The sequence below is a fragment of the Mixophyes fleayi genome, chromosome 4 (genome assembly GCF_038048845.1).
Source record: "Mixophyes fleayi isolate aMixFle1 chromosome 4, aMixFle1.hap1, whole genome shotgun sequence".
In the NCBI taxonomy this organism is placed as follows: domain Eukaryota; kingdom Metazoa; phylum Chordata; class Amphibia; order Anura; family Limnodynastidae; genus Mixophyes; species Mixophyes fleayi.
In genome coordinates, this window is record NC_134405.1 from 282,021,331 (window position 1) to 282,040,884 (window position 19,554).

Genomic DNA, 19,554 nt, shown 5'->3' on the forward strand with positions numbered 1-19,554 from the left:
TACTAAGCTATATGGATATTCAATGAAGGGTCTAGGCATTTGGTACATAGGTAAGAAGCTCTTAACCATTACATTTTTTTTATTATATTGGAGCTGAGCATATTAAGATCCCTGAAAGATGCACAATGCCATCCCAGCCCATCAGCTTTCATTGATAAATGTATGCACATTGTAGGTGAGGTTTAAACATAGATGTATTTGTAATTGTGCACAGAGATGGTCAATTTTTATCATTGTGCTTACAGTAGTAAATTACTGCAAATGTTAAAAGGTTACGGGCAGGGCCATAATGGAGGGCCGGTGCGACCACCCATGGCGCTAGGCTGAGGGGTTTAATGCCCCGCCTCAATATAGCAGATTACTACCAAACAATAATGCATTGCATGCCAACAGAAAGCACAGCAGGGCTGTACTTGCCCATTGACAGAGAGCTGGCGCTATGAGGAAGGCCCGGCTCCCTGCTCACTGCAGGCTTGCTAAAAATGACATCAGGAAACTGTCAGAATAGAGGAGACAAGGGGAGCAATCATGGAAGCAAGAAGAATGGGGAACAAGAAGCAGGAAAAAGACACAGAAAGCAGACACGGAAATAAGATTCATCAAGAAGAAGCAGAGAAGCTCAGGAGCATTAAGGTAATGGAAGTACTTGGCTCGTGAGAAGAAGGGTCTGAAACAGGAGAGGGGCTGGAGATTAGGGGATCTGTAGACTGTGGTGTGGGGGTGGGGAGGTCTGGATAGAATAAAGGGAAAGAGGGCTAGGGATTGGAGAGGAGGGGGATTTTCTTTGGCGTATGTAAATATATGATACAAAAACACTATTAAAACATAAGTAAAATAAAAAATAAATCAGTAAAATATTAGCAATAATAATTTATATTAAATATGGGGAAAGTTGTAAGTCATAATTTGATTATGTGGCTGGTGGGGGAAATTGGCCTTTGTATTAAATGGGAATATTGATACTCTAATGTTGGGGCTGGTGAGGTGTAAAATCAGTCTATTTGTTAAATATGGAGGTTATTAATTTAATGTTGGGGCTGGTGAGGGTGGAATATGTCTGTTTATTAAATCAGAATGCTATTAATTTAATGTTGGGATGGTGTGTGAAATTGATCTGTTAATTAGAGGTGAATGTTATTAATAAAATGTTGTGGGTGGTAAAGGGAATATATATGTCTGTTTATTAAATGGGAAAGCTATATATTTAATGTCTGGCTGATGGGGCCATCTCTGTTTATTAAATGTAAGTGCTATTAATTTCAAGCTGGGGGAGATGGGGGGGTATGTCTGCTGCCTGGTTATTGACTGGGGATACTACTAATTTAATATTTGGGTTGGTGAGGGGGGATATTTCTGTTTAATAAATGGAGATGCTATTTATTTATTGTTGGACTGTTTGGGGATATATAGGCCTGTTTATTAAATGGGAATGCTACTAACTTAATGTCTGGGCTGATGGGGGATATGTCTGTTTATTGAAAGGGAATTTTATCAATTTAATGTTTGGGTTGGTGAGGAGGGGATATGTCTGTTTATGAAATGTGAATGTTATTAATTTAATGTTTTGGCTGGTTGGGGGAAGGAGGCCTAATTATTAAATGTGTGTGCTATTAATTTAATTATATTAATGCTGGGCTCTATGGGAGAAACAGACATATAATTGAGCACAACAGCAAACAGATTGTGGTGAGAGAGCATAGGGCATTTGGAAACATATACAGGATCAGGAGAGCTTGAACTATAAAGAAATGTACATTGTTGTTGGATTCATAGTTTGAAAACTTATGTAATAAACTACAATCAGTGGTCGAAGTTGGCCTGTATACAGTGATATGCTATACCATCACTTCTCCTATGGACAAGATTGTAAAACTATCAAATTCCATTCACTTACATTTTCCATACGGCCACTTCTAGATTTCCACTTCAAATACTAAATACAATGTTATAAATGTGTAGTACTTGTATAATTAGAAGCCTGTAAACCTTGCCTCATAGGTCTAGCCTATATCATCAGCTTCCATGCATTGGCAGCTGAATATGTTCATGGGTTCCACTGTGATTTAGGTGAAAGTTTATTTACTGAGTTCTCTTGTGAACATATAAGACAGTAATATAACTCAACAAGGAAGTGACAGTCTCGCCCTCCAAACTGTCCGCATTTCCATGGAACAGTCTTTATTTAACACAAAAGTGGAGTACCTAGCAGAAAAGAGAAATAGTCTTTTGGGAAAAAGGTGTGACGTAGACAGATGTTCTGGTATTATACATCCTGAACACTTTTTACAATGTCAGTAGGCTTGACATGAAAAGTCACTCACAGCACTTTCATGGGCATGAGGCTCAATGTGTGTCTATTCTGTTAATATTACCCAGCTTTCAGTAATGTATGAGGGAGGTTTGTAATCACAGATTAATAAGGAGTGACATCATGCCAAAGCTCTCCTGGAAGTTCAACTGTCATTGCTGCTGATACAACATAGGGAACAAGGGTCCTGGTTCGGTGTTCAGCAGTGAGCATGCGGCCAAACAAATATACCTGGCAAACAGCTACTCCAAGCTACCAGATAGCTACAGGCATAGGCATGCCCATACAGCGCAAAAGCTAAAGCCTTCTCAGAATGAAGAAGGAGGTTCAGTTAATATAAATGGTGACAGACAGTCTTGTTTGGCAGCAGTTGACAGTCTTAAATTTTCTACAATGACCAGTTCATCTTTCATGTCTCCACTGTCTCTCCTCATTCCAACTATATCATAGCACCAGTAGTTGCACAAAAATGGAAGCTGACAATGGCTGCTTTAATATTGGTGGCTGATAATGCATCTCCTTTACAATATTTCTACGATAGTTATTTTGCTACCATGTGTATGAATTATTCCCCACACCTTTTAGATTGTAAGTTCACCTGGGCAGAGCTATCTTTACCTTCTGCTTCATGGCATTGTTATGCAATTTGTTTGTTTCATGAGCCACTCACTGTACAGCTCTGCACAATATGTTTGCACTAATTAAATGATAACAAATAGTAACTTTAAAGGGAATCACTAACTTTATTTTTGACAAGTTGCTCTCATACTACCCTTTCCACCTATGGTTTCCACCTTTAGAAAACTGTAATCAATTGGTTTAATTTTTTACTAAATACACTTTCTTTCTGAGCATTTCATTATTGCCTTTAATAAGGCAGATTGCTTTGTCTGTACAAAGCAAAATAATATTTTTATATATTTTTTTCAATTATATTTCTTTCAAAGAATAATTTACAGCTTACTCACACTGTGCCCCTTTCATCCACACACACTGTGCCCCCTTCATCTACACATTCTATGCCCCTGCATCCACACACTCTGTGCCCCCTTTATCCACACACTTTGTGCCCCCTTCATCCACACACTCTGTGCCCCCTTCATCCACACACTCTGTGGCCCCTTCATCCACACACTCATGACCCCTTTATCCACACACTCTGTGCCCCTGCATCCACACACTCTGTGCCCCTTCATCCACACACTCTGTGCCCCTTCATCCACACACTCTGTGCCCCTGCATCCACACACTCTGTGCCCCTGCATCCACACACTCTGTGCCCCTTCATCCACATACTGTGTGCCCCTTCATCCACACACTCTGTGCCCCTCATGCACTCACTCAGTGTCCCTACATCCATACACTCTGTGTCCCTGCATCCACACACTCTGTACCCTCTGCCCCCTCTGCATCCACTCGCTCTGCCCCCTCTGCATCCTCACTCTGCCCCCTCCTTCAATCTTTTGCCCCTCTATTGCTATTTCCTATCACCATTCCCCTCCATTTCTTTACTTACCATACTTGACCTTCTTTCTTCTATTTCTTCTGTCTTTTCTTCTGTTTTCTTGCCAATTCGGCGGCTCCCGAGACCCAGCATCCTCTCTCCTGCCGCTTGTCACTGAATGTCGGGCATGATGATGTCACGCCTGACATTCAGTGAGAAGCGAGGAGGGAGAAGGATGCTGGGTCCCGGGCAATTGGTAATTTTTTTTTTGTTTCTCTTCCTGGCCACGACACCCCTGTGACAGCACCGCAGCACCCGTTGGAGCCGCGGAGCACACTTTGGGAACCAAGGCACTAGACACAAAAGGGCTGAACGTTCAAATATACGCACAGATTTGTTTGCATCTGACAGTTGCGTCACCATACGGCTGTAGAGACAGAACTGGGGAGGAAAGGAGTGGTCTAATGCAGGCCGAATGAAGTAAGGTTGTGTTCTCGCAAATGTGGCTGAAGCAGACAAGCACAGATATGCAGATACAGTTTATCAGGAAGCATATCTATTGGGGCTGTGAGAGGGCAGGTACAAAAATACGCTGATGACGATTATGAGCGGCATCATTAACTAGTCTCTTCTGATTAGATAATAGTGGATTCACTTTCCAGCTTATACCACTTCCTTTGTTTCTAGCAACGATATCACAGGACTGAGCTATTGCGTTTTTGTGTAAATTTTGCAGTTACACTGCAGTTTTGTAAAGGTATGTCATTTTGTTTTTGTTGTACAGAATAGCAAATGCCTGTTTGCTAAATGAATATCAGCAAGCATTTCTGGTTAGGGCATTATATTGTTATTATGTTTGCCTAGGCTTATGTTATTGTTGACACTTTTAAAAATAGTTCTGTGAACACATTTCTGTTTTGAAATGTATTTTATCCCCCTCATATATTTTTTGCTTTATAATTACAATATGCCAGATTAGTTTTTCTTTGATTATAATAGCCATGCAAACCTTATGTTGTTATTCTTTTGTAAATGTATCATATGTATTTTTGTGATGACATGCCAGTTTTGGTTACCAGTAACACGCAATATCTTCATGCACACTCTTCAGATTGTTCAGACTGACCTAGAGCCTATGTTCAGCATTCGCACAACAATACCACCGCTGACTAATGTGACAGAGTCACTGGTCTGAATGGCAGGTATCTATGTCCAAGGCTGTCTGATTTGCATGTTTTTAAACCCAGGGAGATTAATTTATATAGGTATGATAATCCAAAAGAGTATGTTCAGCTTAGGAAAAGCTGGTAAGGGTCCCTGATGTTTTGTATGGAGAGAACATCAGGGCCCCATGCAAAATGCACAGTCAGTGTCTTCTGGTCTGCAGGCTCACAGCAGACTAATTAGGAGCTGCAGGTGAGTGATGTCTGTAAAAGGCTGCAACTCTGCCTCAATCTCTCTCTCAGTCCTAGGGAGAAGGTTGGATGCCTCCATAGCGTCACTGCTGTGGTGAGCAACGTTGTTAATGTGTTTGCTAGGTGTCTGGGACACAAGGTTGCACACTTCAGAGAGGGTGTTGGAGAATGTTTAGCAAGTGCCGAACAGGCAAGGTTTTTATTATGTCTTGTTTATTTTGATTACCATAATAAAACTTGTTGAGGTCAGTTAAACAGAAAAACCTGCATTCAAGTAACTTATTGCTGCTGTGCGTTGCCATCTACCCCAGGAGATGGTACCTGATCCCCTCACACAGTCACACTAAGTTGTTGGCTGTTTTACATTTCTGTGTATCTGTCTCCAGAGTACAGTAGCTGTGGTGGCAGAATTGCCACAGAGTGCTTTTAGTCAGCTACTCAAAAGGGCATTCCTGTCGCACATCAACCAGTTTGTTCATTTGCCATTGGATGATGTTTTATAACATTGTACATAGCAGAGGGGCAGTGGATGGCACTCATGTAGCCCTGGTTCAACAGGGAATTTGTTGATCAATTTTTCAATATTGGAAATATTTTCATTCCTTCAATATCCAGGCTACATGTGATGCATCGCTCTTCACCTCATCCCAAGTTTTGTTGCAACTTTCCAATGTGTGCCCATTGCTCCTTATGAGGTAATCAGTCATATGGAAAAACTTGTCACTAAGCTAGATAAATATGTGTGACTATTAGGTAATAATGTTTTTTAAAGTAAAAAGCCATACACACGCCAGTTTGCTTGTTCTAAAGTGTGTTTCGTCTACTTTGCTGAGACAGCGCCTACCCTTTATGACCTTTGCTCCCCACTATTTTGAATCCAGCCACAGACCAACAAGTTGCATTCAATTCTACACATGCCTCCTTCAGGTTGATCATTTAACAAACATTTGAGCTTCTAATAGCCCATTTCATTGTCTCAATTGGTCTGAAGGAGCCCTGCTGTATGTGCAGGATGTTGTATGTGACATTATTGGTCTGTTGCCATTTTTCATAACATCAGGAGTGAGGAACTTTTAAGGTGGAGATCGAGCTTGTTGGCCAGGAGGCAGATGCTGTTAAGGGAAAGTCTCTATACAACTATATGATTTGTGCAACGGGACACATCTAATATGTCAAACACAAAAATATGCTCCAATGAAAATTATAGTAACCTAATATCTCCCTCATAGGTTTGAATATTATAGAGTTGTTTAATGCCTTCATGTAGATAAATGTATACTCTGTTGATTGCGTGTACTATTATGATTCTGTAATATTCAACAGGAAACTTATGTTTTGCATAATATTACTGTATGTCATATTTTTGTGTACCTCAAGCATTGTGGTTATTGTGTCATATTAAAATACATTTAATTACGTTCATTCTCTGTGTTTCATGTGCAAATTAATATGCTAGTTAAGCAGAGCAGAGATGAAGAGTGCATGTCATAAAGGTGGACCAGACCTGGAGGAAGAGGGGCAGGAGGATAACATGAAGAGGTATCATATGAGTATATGCCAGAGCAGTGTCCACAAGATGTTAAGCCAGAGGAGGAGGCAATGGCTTTTGTGGCCGGTGATCTAGATTAAATGTGGATAAAGGTAAATAATTGTAGCATTTTATCCTATTTGAAACCATGTTTATTTATGTAGGCATAACAATCTTGGCCTCATAAGACTCAATTTTGGCCAAGCCAATTGATTTTGTAGCTGTAACTTCATAGGGTATGTATGTGTCTGAATTAATTGAACTCACAGAAACAAGTCTGGGAGAATTAAATATAACTCAGCATATGGTCGTAAATACACTATATTTATACTTTGCATAAACCTATTTTGTGATGTGTGTGTGTGATTGAGCTCATGAATGTAAAAACACTATTTCTGCGTACGCCTTTTATTTAGCGTAACTTAGACTGATTTTGTGTGCAACTCAGCAAGTCCAGAATGCTCAAAACACATAACTGAAGTAAAGGGCAGAATAGCAGTACCTAATACAGATATCCCCCACAAGGTGGAGCTTAATGACAGAGAAAACCAATTACAAACATAAAATGTGTCTATGTTACCTGTACTGATTACGAAACTTTCAGCAATTTTCAGCTTTTCCTCACCAAAAACAAAGTCAATAAATGGACTAGATGCTCACAAAAAACTGAATAGTACTATGTCTGGGAGTGAGCTTACTTCACCATGTATCATAGAATGACGAAAATGAAAACAGTTCTGCAACATACTCAAACAGTAAGTGCAGAATTTATTTCATTCATTAATTCATTCTGTCTTACAAAAAAAACAGAACTAGCATTTTTTAAATGAAATATGCTGTTTTTAAAAACAGTAATCCTAAATACATTGTACTGATCCTTGTTTTTTCTTATGCGAATATCAGATGTTAAACTACATATGAGTAAGATATACATTAATTCTATTGTATTTTGTACCATTTAAACTTACTAAAACATGCTTTGTAGTCAAATTTCATGCACATTAATACTGACAACTGAAAGACATCAAACAACATAAAAAATATTTGCAAAGATAAACATTAAGGGCCTGATTCATGAAGGAACTCAAATCCCAATATATGCTGTGTTTTGCCTAAAAATTGCTCTGCACATGCCCAGAACCAAACTATGTGCCAGTAAATGCAAGTGCATGCAATTCCTCTTAAAACACAAATGCCACTTACTACCGCCTACTACTTGAAGGGCAGAACGAGGCAAGGAAGCGGTGGTTGATTGTAGCAAAAGTACAGTAGAGGCGTTCCCAAGCAGATGTGGGTGATTCAAGCTCAGGCATTCGCAGAAGTACCCTCCTTTTCAGATAGGTTTAAACCTGCTCAGGTCAGGGAAGGTGCAACTGACGGATGATAGTGATGACAAAACACGGCATTACCTCTCACAATATAATGGCATGATTGACAATTCACCTGCACACCTGACATCACTCATCTTAGCAAACAACATTATAAGACCGTGGCAGGTAGACGCTATTGTGTCATTTCAAATGTTTCAATATAATTGCATGCATTGGGCAATATGATTTTATGTTTTAAATTGTTACCTATGTGATGCAGTTTATGCCACTGGAGCAGCAGATACCATTGAGGCAGGAGGAACAACAGATGCCAACTGGGAAAAAAAGATAAAGGATTTGCAAAAGGTGGCACAGGGGAAGGAGAGGCAAATGTGTCACAAGGGCAGCAGGGTAAACTGATGGATTCTGAACATAAGAAACTATTGCATTGATCAATCTCTCCCATGTTGAATGAATCGTTCTTATTTTGTATTTGAACCATTTTCTTTTACAGAGTTATCATTAGATATCTTTTTCTGATGGAGCAGCAGTAGAGGGCAGTGGGTTAGCAGAGGGTGTAGGGACAACAAAGGGTGAGGGACAATAGAGGGACAATAGAGGGTGAGCGACAGCAGAGGGTTGAGGGGTAGCAGAGGGCGGAGGGGCAGACAATGGCAGTAGCTCAGGAGAAGGCAGTAAGACTGAAGATGGAATTGGGGCTGGAGATGGCAGTGGAGCTGGAGGGTGAACTTGGGAAGGATACTGAGGATAAACTTATGGCAAATACTAAGGGTAGACCTGGGGAGGATAAAGAGGGTAAACTGGGTATAATGGCAGTGAAAATGTAGCATAGGGGAAGGAGTGGTATGAGTCGACATAGGGGCAGGAGGGGAAACATGTGGCATTGGGGCAGGAGGGTAATTGGTGACATACTGGGTAACAAGGTCAGTGAGATGGGTCAAATTAGTGTGAATGTTTTGGAATTTGTGAAGGATAAAGGTGAGGGTGTCATGAGCTGCAGCACTAGCCATGGCAGCTTGCCTGTTTCTCCTCCTGGCTGCATCCTGGCTGTTGCCCTGGCAGCCAGTACATCACATCCAGCCTCAGCGTCCCTCTTCAGTGCCACCATGCCCTGCAAGCATAGCATAGGTTTGTTAATGAACAGCCCCCCGAGGCTGATTATAGCAGGTTCTTGCCCTGCTTTGTGATTGGCCCTTTTTGTATTTAAGACAGTAAGGGCTCAGCCTCCCTGCTGGTTATAGCGTTTGTGCCTCACATTAGCTGACCTGCTCCAGTTTCCTGTGAATACACTGCCTGATTTCTGTTTGATTCCTGTTATGGCCTTCTGGCTTTTTTTTGGACCCTACTTGATCTCTGAATGTCCCTGAGCTTTGGCTTGAATTTTGGATTCTCCCTGCTTGCAACCACCCTGACCATTTGGCCTGTCCTTGACTAACCTGCTCACTACTGACTCACAACCCTGGCCTGTACTTGGTATCTGTCTGTTGTGTTCCGGTTTTCTGCCTCTAACCTCTGTACTATGGTACCCTCACTTAAATTTCTACTACATTTGAGTTAAGACCCAGGGGCATTCAAGTACATGAGCGCATCTAGCTCTATGAGATGGATGGCTGCTATAGGTGAAGGTATCTAGTCATCTGCACTTTTTGTCTCTAAGAAGGATGGGAGCCTGATGCTTTGCATAGATTTTCGTGGTCAGAGTAAGATAGTGGTCAAGTACACCTATCCACGAGCCCTTATCTCAGTCCACTTTGATCAGCTCAAGTAGGTCACAATCTTTTCTAAAATTGACCTTTAAGGAGATTGTAATCTCGTCCGGTTTAGAAAGGGTGATCAGCGGAAAACCACTTTCTATACCCAGTCTGGTCACTACGAGTACCTCGTCATGTATGGTCTCTTTAATGCGCCTGCTGCCTTGCAGGATCTGACATCCTTTGGGATATTGATCTACTTTTGGTCCCAGGCACAACACCATCAGCATGTCAGAGAGGTACTCCTCAAGATCTGTCAGCATCATCATTTCGCTAAACTCGAGAAACTCGAGAAATGCGAGTTCAAGGTTAACATAGTTACTTTCCTGAGATACTTCATCTCTCCTAGCAGGTTTTCTATGGATCTCGGCAAATTCCAGGAAAACCAGCACTGGGTGCTCCGCACTAACTTGAAAGCTATACAAAGATTCTTTGGGCATTGCAAATTATTATAGAATATTTATTTGTTCTTTCTCTGTACTGGTAGAACCCATCATCACCCTTACTCGCAAAAGGGCAGACACTGTCATTTGGGCATCTCTTGCCTTGGCATCCTTCAAAGCCCCCAAACATGCATCTATCCCCACGATCATAGATTGCACCCCTGTGCATATCTCTACTGGAAATTCTCACCTGTTGAGACCAATTATGATGTAGGAATTCTGGAGCTGCTGGCTATCAAATGGGTCTTTGAAGAGTAGCGACACTATCTCGAGGGAGTAGCCCATGTGATTTCCTTATTTACTGACCACAAAAAATATTCCGTACATTGAGTCTGCTAAAATACTGAACTCCAGGCATGTAAGATGGGCTCTCTTATTCACTTGTTTTAAATTAGTCATTTCATTCAGACATGGGTCTGGAAATGTTAAGGCTGACACCTTATCCCACAGTTTCATCTCTCTGCACCATTCAGCGACTGAACGTCTACCAATTATCTCTGCTTCCTCCATTATCTCTGGCATAACTCAAGATCTGGGCAAGACTTTTGGCCAACTTTAGGATCTGGCAATTCCAGAGACCCCTGCTGGCAGACTATTTGTCCCGGCATACATTAGAAAGGTAGTTCTCTCCAAGTCTCATGATAGAAGAATCTCTGGACATCCTGGAGTTTCCAAGACCATCGAGAACCTGTCCCATGTAGTGTGGTGGCCCTCCTTGTCTGCTGATGCCAGAGAGTTTGCTCCTGTGAGGTTTGCACCAGGAATAAGTCACCCTGAAAATATCCGACAATTCAGCTCATGCATTTGTTCATTATGGAAAGACCATAGACTTCATAGTATACTTGCCCTGGTCATCTCATCATAATACCATATGGGTAACTGTTGAACCAGTTCAGCACTTCATACTGCTTGCTGGGTTACCATGTGCACAAACTTTGGCATCTATGTTCACTCAGCTTATCTTCCAGCTTCATAGACTTCTCATTGATATTGTGTTAGACTGTGGCTCTCAGTTTATTGCTACCTTCTGGAGATCTTTCTTTACCCTACTCAGGGTTAGGCTCAGTCTGTCTTCACCTTATCACCCACAATCAAATGGGCAAACTGAAAGGGCTAACTAATCCCTTGAGCAATTTCTATGGCTGTGTGTCTCTGAACTTCAAGACAATTGGCCCATCCTGCCCACATGTGCAGAGTTCGCCTACAACAATGTCTGTCACTCATCCACACGTGTTTCTCCCTTCGTCTGTAATTTTGGTTTCCATCCCAGAGCCAACTGTTTGTCCTCTTTGGTTCCTTCCAGCGTGCCCGAGGTGCGTCATACTGCCGCCTATCTCAAACTGGAATAGAAGAATGTTCATTCAGCTCTTCAGCAAACCTGCTTTAGGTCAGAACACTTTGTGGATCAGTATCACTGACAATGCTCCTTCAAGATCATTGACAAAATCTGGCTCTCTACATGAAACATTAAACTCCAATAGCCCTGCAGGAAACTAGATTTATCAGACCTTTTGTCATTATTAAACAATCAACCCAGTGGCCTCCAGATTGAAACTACCTAGTTCTCTAGGAATCCCTGATACCTTACATTGATCCCTTCTTAAATTAGTTTCTTTCTCCAGCATATTCAGGTGTTATCAAGCACACAGAACTCACTCTGTCAAGGTTCTTGGGCGCCAGCAGTTTATTGTAGAGAAGATACTTGACTCCAAAAGGGTCCAAGACCAAGTTCACTTTTAGTTACACTGGAAGGGTTACTGTCCAGAAGAATGATCTTGGATTGCACAGAAACATTTGCATGCAGATAGACTCCTCAAGGAGCTCTTCAAGCAATGTCCTAGGAAACCAGGATGTAGGGGTTCCTTCACACCTCCTAAACATACTGTCATGAGCTGCCATGATGGCATACCTGTTTCTCCTCTTGGCTGAATCCCAGCTGTTGCCCTGGAAGCCAGGAAATCAGGACCTGGCTGTTTCCAGGGCAACCGGTACGCTTTCTTCACTGCCACCGTGCCTGGCGTGCGCAGCATAGGTTTATTGATTAACATCTCCCTGAAGCTGATGATAGCAGGTTCTTGTCTTGCTTTGTGATTGGCACTTTTTTGTACTTAAGGCAGTGAGGGCTTAGTCTCCCTGTCCGTTATAGTGTTTGTTCCACACATTAGCTGATCTGTTCCAGTTTCCTGTGGTTACTCTGCCCAAATTCTGTTTAGTTCCTGTTGTTACTCTCTGGTTTGATTCTGGACCTTGCTTGAATTCTGATTTCCCATGAGCTTGGGCTAGATTCCTGGATTATGCCTGCTTGCAACCAGCACAAACCATTTGGACTGTCCCTGGCTAACTTGCTCGCTACTGACCCACAAACTTGGCCTATACCTGGTATCTGTCTGCTCTGTTCCAGTTATTTGCCTCCTACCTCTACAGTAACCACACATAAACTTCTACTATATTAGAGTTAAGTACCTGTGAGTGCATGTAACTCTACTGGAAAGCCAGCTGCTGTGGATGAAGGTCTCCAGTCATCTGTTCTAAAAGTTTATGTACATTGCAGTTAGCTATAATATTGGGTTGAGTTTAATTAATCTATGTAGGATTCCAAGTTTATATTTGAATTTTATATGTGAGAATAAAATTGAGGTAGGATTGAAGGCTGACCACTGCCCCCTGCTTCCTTATGCATTGGTATAACTTTTTCCACACCTCAGGTTCCTCCACAGTGGCATCCTCTTCATCCACTCTAATTGCATCTTCAATAAACATAGTGGATGAAAAAATAATAACAAGCATCTATGTTTGAGTCCATATCAAACAAGATTATAATAGTTGTCATAACAATCTTTATTTTTATTATACAAATATATTTTTGAAAGTCTGTGTGTATATATGGGAGTCAGCTTTAAAAAAAATAATACAAAACTGATTGTACCATATAAATTTAACAACCAGCATAACTGTGTCTTGGGTGGTATTTAGCCAGGTATCCACTTGGACTCTCCAAATCATCTTCTCTGAAAATACTCAGTAATTTTGAAGACCATGCCCGGATTCTACAATATGCTGGCCAGATTGCAGTCTAAGAGCAAAGGATTTAGTAGGTTTATTTGCATTAAATTTTCAAATGTTAAATATGGAAGTGTATATTTAAAAAATAATAATAATCTATTTTTGTTGGGTGTGTTTATATTTCTTTAAATAACACATTAGTCATTGGAATTCTTCAGGCATATATTGTGATCTGCAATTTATCTCTTGGTTTGGTTAGGGGGGACACTTATTGATGTCTATGCGGCCCACGTACTGCACCAACTGATCATCTATGCAGGCCCATGCTATGGTCTCCAGGGCACTGAGGTCCAAGGCAGATGAGGGACCACCACCTGCTCCCCCTGCGGTGGTCTCAGAGTTTGTCCTTGAGGCAAGGCTTAAAGTTCTGCCACCTGTGTGAAATGTTCAACGTTAAGAATGTTGCAATGTATACTGTCCAAAATATTTTCAAAAGACTTGTGCAGACATACATACATACAGATACAAATGTATTGGGCCCAAAAGTCACATACTAATAACAGAAAGTTACCTAGAACTTAAACATATTTTTAAGACTTAAAAAAAGGTGGCAAAGTTGCAATGATAATGTACAAGTTTTCAAATTTATTAAATATGTTGATCTGCCATATTTTGGACAATATTTTTATGTTTTGTCAAATTTGCATAGAATTGTACTAGGTATGCAGAACGTAACATAATTAATTAATATAAACCCCTCCAAAAAATATTGCTGACCATTTTTTGACCAGAGTCACCAATCTCCTAATTGGAGCAATGGCATTGGTTAGCCCTGCACAGTGATTTCATCTCAGATCAGCTGTTTAGCTGGGGCGTATAGCTGCCGGTTAGTAGTGTCCAGTCTCTCCACCATCAGCTCTTCCAGCACTTCCAGCTCTCTTGAAGATAAATTTGGCTGCCTCTGCTTAGAGGCAAAGGATCTTCAACCTTGGCTTGGGCCATGCTGCTGTGGATCAGCCATCAGCAAACAATCCTAAACAGTGCAAAAAAGATGTCATTGTATATACACTGTCCCACATATGTCCTTGTACTCACCACTAGAAGTAAATGGACACAGAAATTACTGATTTATCAGTTAGCTGAAACTGTAGCAAATTGTATGAGAAACTTTAGGCTTCTAACTTCTAATTACTAAAGAGCATTTCTTTGTATATGCACTGTCCCACATATGTCCTTCTACTCACCAACAGAAGGAAATAGAGAGCACACAGTAATGACGGATTTGTCAGTTAGCCAAAGCTGTATTACAAGGTTGTGATCACAAAATGGCAGGGATAACTTATTGCCTCTCCAGCTTTTATATAATGTATGTAGGGGAGTTCTCTCCTGTGTTTGCTGGTGTGTGAATGGCTAGGCATTATTGAGCCCCTAATTGCCTGGGTATAGCTGATTATTGAGTTTGATTGACAGATTAAAGTCAGACATTTTATATATGGCATAGGAGGGATCTACGATTGATGTGCCTACGCCCATACATGAGCTGAGAGCCAATTAGCGAGGAGAATGTTGAAAAGTCTCATTCACTGTTAAACAGACGCATTGGGGTATATTTACTAAACTGCGGGTTTGAAAAAGTGGAGAAGTTGCTTATAGGAACCAATCAGATTCTAGCTATCATTTTATAGAATGTACTAATTGAATGACAGCTAGAAGCTGATTGGTTGCTATAGGCAACATCTCCACTTTTTCAAACCCGCAATTTAGTAAATATACCCCATTGAGTTGAGGGCCCTTACCAGGGTTATGAACATTAGTAACAAGAAGAAAAATTAGGCATATAGGGCTGCTAGGCTGGAGATAGGCAGAGACTGGGGAACAGACCCCCTTTTGTCCAGCTGCAGCAGAGATGAAGTGACCTGCGAAAGCACAGCCACAGCTACTAACTGATCTGAGTAGTGAAATTGCAAGGCGTAAGTTCACAATTGCGAATATACAAAAAACAATATATTGCAGTATGATAAATTCCAGTGTAGTAGAAAAAGTAGTGTAAATACATGCACTAATCCTCCAAGGTCAAGATGGAGATCCATGTGTGGTATTTGATAATAAACTTTTAAACGTAACATTATATCTGGGTTTTGTATGTATTTTGTAGAGAGACAGAGATAAAATTTATTCAAAAACAAATGTTTCTTCCAACAGAATGCCTATGGCACTGCTGTCGCCTACACTGCCAAAATCTGGAGACGAGGAAGGAGGACCAGGATGAGGACCAGGAGGAGGGCCAGGAACACAACCAGGAGGTGGCCTAGGATAAGGCAGTACTTTCCCCACTCCCTGACCAATCACTTTCCCTAGTGGAGGAACAGTTCAAGGCTGAATTTTGTGAGGGAGCCCTGGTGATAGTGGAGGAGCCCTGGAGGAAGAAGCCATGGAGTAGCCCCTAGTAGAAAAGGCAGGGCCATCAAATGCCTGTGCAGAAGAATGAAAGTATATTGATGTTAGAATGTAGTCTAATTTTAAATTATTTTGTTTTGCAGCATAAAAGTGTAGTCCTCAGAAACCTTTCTTTCCTAAATATATCTAGACAAAGTTTGCCATTGACAGGTAAAATGCAGTCCTCTGGCTACTACTATTTAGCATAAGATGAACCTTTGCAAAGAGTTTCACTTAATGTACCACCTTTAAACTCTGATGAGCTTGGAAAATGTGTGAACATAGTACACCCATAGAACTAAGGTATGTGTACAAAATGCCATAAGATTGCGATTGTAATTTTTTTTTCCATGTTACGATGTAATACCACCACCCATCGTTTGGTTAAAAAAAATAAAAAAATATAAAGAAAAATGTAATTTCAGGAATCTATTATTTCTCCTGAAACTTTTCAGAGTTTATTGTATTTTTATTTGGTTGTTATTTAAAATTATTTGCTATTTAAAAATTAATTTAAAATTTTAGTTATGAAAAAATGATTTTGTTACAAAAAATGTGCGTGTTTGTGTTTTATTTTTGTTATGAAAATGTGTAGTAATGTACATTAGTAGCTTTGAGGTATGTTTTTCATATCAGGCAATGTCACACAGACATCATATTTACAGCCAGCATCATACAAAGTGTCAATAAACAGGGTTAGTATGATAATTATGAAAATAATTATGACAATTAAACATGAGTGTAAGGAAGGAATTACACACTTGTGCGTTCCTCTGTCATTTGGCAATACACATGCATGTTAACTATTGGTCATCTTGTCATCATTCATGTTTAAGGTGCATGTTAATTTAATTTTTCATAGCTTAAAAGCACTGTTGCGACTCACAAATTCAGGAATGCACAAGTGCAAGTTTATTTACATAACTTCTCTCAAAACATATTTACACTTTTGCTGCCAGGGCATCACAAACCAGCACAAGTCCACCAACATATAGTACAAAATTGACTTGGGTCAAGTTCTGCCACATATATTAATACACAATTCCATAGAAATATACATGTACATTGTACATGTAAAGGTACATGGCACACTTTTGTGATATCATAATGCACTTGCTCTACAACTGCATCATAAATTATTAGTAAATATTTAAAATTTTAATATAGTTCTATGCATTGCGTGCAAACTATATTATTTTCCATGTAACGACTACTTTCACCTTTGCTATGTAAAACATTTTCCATTATTCCAAAATGAATGCTGAATGTGTTGTATATAATGTTGAGTAACAAGGGTATGCCCTTACTGTACATTAATTAATCAGGCCCTATGTATCTAAATACCTGTGGACCCTAAGACATTTGGGTACATCTGCACACATTTCACCCAGGAGCTCATCTAGATATTCAAAGTTAAACTCAACTGCCTGCGTCTATTTATTACTCAGAAAAGGAGGAGTGTGATGGCTTTCACATGGTGGGGAGAACTAAATGTTATTCTCATTAATCTTGGAGTCCCTATAAATTGAACCCAGTGTGCCTTGTCTTACCAGCAAATGCCTAGGTTCTAGCTGGAGGGATGATTTATTCTGTCATCTTACCATCACTTGCCAAGGACCTCTGACAATACATTCATATCAATAATGTTTCCGATATGTTAGCACAAGTGAAATTCTAACATTTTAGCTTATTTTAAAAGCCATACAGCAAATGTTAACCCAACAGTTTTCTTTGCTTTCCATAGATTTGTTAGGGGTCGTTATGTTATGCTGTTTTCTATATATATAAAAAAAAGTTTGTTTGTTGTTGAATATCTTTGACACTTCTGCACCGATTTTGATGAAACCAACAGGAGGTCCAGGTGTACGGTGGGAAGAACTTTAACCCTGGGAGCCTGTTCTGAGCCTTCCACTGTCAGGATCTGCCACCATCTGCATGGCAGCATCGCCCCAGGATACTGCTTTGCTATGCAGCTCCTGTCTGCCTGACTAATGTTGGACTCTGTTATTGTATTAGGCCTGCAGTACCTTTGGCTTACCAGGGGAGCTGCTGTTGTTCTGTTGCTTTTTCATTCACTAGCAGGAGTTAATCTTCTGCTCCTGATTAATTACTGCACCTGTGTCTCTGCCTATTTATGCCTGCTTCCCACAGTGCACCTTGCTGGTCATTGTTGTTACTGTTCTTGTTCTTGTTCCCTTGGACTTACTGTAAGCTGCTAGCTGTCATCCGTGTTCCTGGCTATTCATTTCACTCAACTAGTTCCTGTGTACCTACTGTTTCATTTTCTACTACTTACCTGTTTCCAGCCACACCCGGATATCCGTTCTTCATACTCAACTATATCAGGTCTGTACCTTTCCTGCATTCATTTGGATTATGTTTGTTCAATAAAACTGTTAATGTTTTCATCATACTCCAGGCTCCATAGCTATCATTACTAATTCCAGCTATTAGCACAAAAATCTAACAACCACTGGATGGATTTGGACTAAAACTTCATAGACTGGTAACATTAGATCCCAGAAGATATACTAGGTGGTTGAAATCCCAGATGGACCTCCTGTTGGTGTATGCTGGCCAGAACTTTGACCTGGGGAGCATGTTCTGGCCCTTGAATTGGATGGATTTGGATGACATTGTATATATAAAATTCATTGATATGTTTTTTTTACTGTCTGTCTGGTTATGCATTCAGACACCAATTGCAATGAAACCAACGTGAGATGGTCCGGTTCGTTCCTGGCCAGGTTTTAGGTAGGTTAGGGTCCCGGTCAGACTTCCTATTGGTGTACGCTGGGTAGAACTTTGACCCATGTAGCCTGTTCTGAGCCTTCTACTGGATGGATTTGGATGAAAACTTCATAGACTTGTAACATTGGATACTATAAGAGATACTAGGAGTTGAGGTCCTGGTCATACCTCCTGTTGGTATACGCTGGCCAGAACTTTGACCCGGGAAGATTGTTCTGGACCATCCACTGGATGGATTTGGATGATGTTTAACATAAAAAAAAAATGACACTGGGCAGCCACCTCATGAGTGTGTTGGAAGAACTGCTATGCTGCTAATTATTTTTTGTCACGGAGTGCAGAGTAGTCAGTAGCCATTATTTGCACTGCTGAGCAGGGAGGCACGGAGTCTAACGCACCCCCGGTGTCATTGCAGAGACACTGCCTGACATTTTAAAAATGTTGACAGTTGCATCCAACAGATTGTTAAATTAATAACGTGAAGATTTAAACCCGGGCAATGCTAGGTACTTCAACTAGTTAACCTATAAATGACTGTTCCATGGTTCCATTCAAACTGTTAGAAGCAGCCACATGTCATTGCCCATTATCAGCTCCAAAATCCAGCTTTTATGATGAAGACACCCGGGGCAGAACAATGCATTGTGGATACCATAGCAAAACTTTGGCAGGAGTTCAGTCTCGGGCCTCAGGGAGCACTGCAGTGTCTCAGTGGAAAGGGAGGTCTGTGGTGGCTTCAAAAGGGGGCCCTGAATTAACAAGCCCGCCTTACTTCCTAGCCTATTGAGTTGCATATGCCAGTATCTATTTTATTGGTTTGACCTACGAACTAATCAAATACTTTTCTGAAATATTTTTATCTAGTTTTATGGGGTTGGAGTATCTGTGCACGTTTTAAAAATTTTACTCATGGTGTAAGTACAATGTTTTGGGGTTGTTCTGACCCTTTATTCATGGAACAGAGACTGAACGGATGGCCAGTTTATTGATTTATTTATGTAATTAAAAATATATCCTCTCTTACATCCTTTCCTACATCTGCCATCACCTGTACCTGTGCAATATCTGAATAGCTGCATTTTCCCAAAGTACAGTAAAAAATGCAATTGCATATGGTATTTTTATTTACAATTAAAACAATACA